Source organism: Sphaeramia orbicularis, chromosome 20 (assembly GCF_902148855.1).
Source record: "Sphaeramia orbicularis chromosome 20, fSphaOr1.1, whole genome shotgun sequence".
Lineage (NCBI taxonomy): Eukaryota > Metazoa > Chordata > Actinopteri > Kurtiformes > Apogonidae > Sphaeramia > Sphaeramia orbicularis.
This window is the reverse complement of record NC_043976.1, coordinates 30,593,140-30,595,239: the sequence shown is the minus strand read 5'-3', so window position 1 is coordinate 30,595,239 and position 2,100 is coordinate 30,593,140. Positions and strand designations below refer to the sequence as shown.

The following is a 2,100-nucleotide window of genomic DNA, read 5'->3' as shown; positions in this document are numbered from 1 at the left end:
ACACTTTGAAAACAATTGAAGATAGTGATATAATTACTATTAGCAATAGATAGGAAGTCACATATGGGCTTTCATTTGCTGCCATGACCTTTGACCTTGACTGACCTTGAAAGGTCAAACCCAAGCTCTGCTATGTCCATGATTTCTCAAAATTTCTCTCCAAAACCGTCGGCCAGAATTAATTGAAATTCATAGAGGTTCCTTGGGGTAAATTCTACCAAGTTTGATCAAGGAATTGGGAAATACTGATTTTTAATTTTTTCTGAATTTTTGACATTTCAAAAATCCCCATTTGTTTATAATGGGACACATTTCAAAGGGCTATAACTTTAAAACAGTTGAAAATATTGATATTATTACTGTTGGCAATAGATAGGAAGTCACATATTGGCTTTCATTTGCTGCCATGACCTTTGAGCTTGACTGACCTTGAAAGGTCAAACCCAAGCTCATCCATGTCCAGATTTCTAGAAATTTCTTCTCCAAAACCGTCGGCCAGAATTAATTGAAATTCATAGCAGAGGTTCTTTGGGGTAAGGTCTACCAAGTTTGATCAAAGAATTGAGAAATATTGATTACTGATTTTTTAAAATTAATTTTTGACATTTAAAAATCCTCCTTGGTTTATAATGGGAAAATTTTCAAAACGCTACACCTTGAAAACAATTGAAGATAGTGATATAATTACTATTAGCAATAGATAGGAAGTCACATATTGGCTTTCATTTGCTGCCATGACCTTTGACCTTGACTGACCTTGAAAGGTTAATCCAAGCTCATCCATGTCCAGATTTCTTGAAATTTCTTCTCCAAAACTGTCGGCCAGAATTAATTGAAATTCATAGCAGAAGTTCCTTGGGGTAAGATCTACCAAGTTTGATCAAAGAATTGAGAAATATTGATTACTACTTTTTTAAAATTAATTTTTGACATATAAAAATCCCCCTTGGTTTATAATGGGAAAATTTTAAAATCGCTATACCTTGAAAACAATTGAAGATAGTGATATAATTACTATTGGCAATAGATAGGAAGTCATATATTGGCTTTCACTTGCTGCCATGATCTTTGACCTTGACTGACCTTGAAAGGTCAAACCCAAGGTCAGCTATGTCCATGATTTCTCAAAATTTCTTCTCCCAAAACTGTCGGCCAGAATTGATTGAAATTCATAGCAGAGGTTCCTTGGGGTAAGTTCTACCAAGGTTGATCAAAGAATTGAGAAATACTGATTACTGATTTCTTTTTTCATGAATTTTTGACATTTAAAAAAATCCCCATTGTTTTGGAATGGGAAAAGTGCTATAGCTTCAAAACAGTTGAAGATATTGATATAATTACTATTGGCAAAAGATAGAAAGTCACAAACGGGCTTTCATTTGATGCCATGACCTTTGACCTTGAGTGACCTTGAAAGGTCAAACGAATGTCAATTAATGTCTTTAAATATGCCACTGGACTACAGAACCCTTGGTCCTATTTTTTATGTTACATTCAGTAAGTCTCAACACAATATTCTGAGTATTCAAAGCGCTGGATTTCATTCTTAATCCATAAAGACCCAAACATCCATCACCGACCAGACACATTAACTGATCTAATCTGTTGTAAAATACAGTTTGTCATCTTTTCATGGTCATCAGATATGACCCATTTGGACGTTCAGAGGCTCCGTAGTAAACATGACTCTAGTTGCACAAAAAGGTCTTTCAATTGCAGTTTTGCGCGATATACCAATTTTGCTACATCCGGAAAACCACTTCTTGCAAGTGCAAAAACTTTTATCAAAAAAAATAGTTGTGGCGAAATTGTTGTTTTTGCCATTAGGAAAATTTTTATGCGCAAGTTATTTTCGTGCTCTGTGAGTGTCAGTGGGTCAGTGAGCTAGATTGACCAATTAAAGGTGATGGAGACTTTCGTGACCAATTTTTTATCAGATCTGTCAAACCTCAGTCATAGCCTAAGTATCATGAATCTGTAAGTCTTTCTGTGATTACTCACCTGAATCTCTTGCATTACAGTGAACAATTTCTTAGTGCCATCCACCATAAACAGTCCATGTGTTTACAAATGAGCTGGGAGGTAACTCGGGCATCTTCG

General features: G+C 35.3%; 1 long non-coding RNA gene across 1 annotated transcript; it reads right to left on the bottom strand.

The window, feature by feature from the left end:
• Positions 1 to 263: 263 nt before the first annotated feature.
• Positions 264 to 1,448, bottom strand: LOC115411665 (uncharacterized). Its single transcript, XR_003934256.1, has 2 exons — positions 1,393 to 1,448; positions 264 to 411 (listed from the first exon to the last, which is right to left on the bottom strand). It is a non-coding gene; the product is annotated as an uncharacterized LOC115411665 (long non-coding RNA).
• Between the last annotated feature and the right edge of the window lie 652 nt (positions 1,449 to 2,100).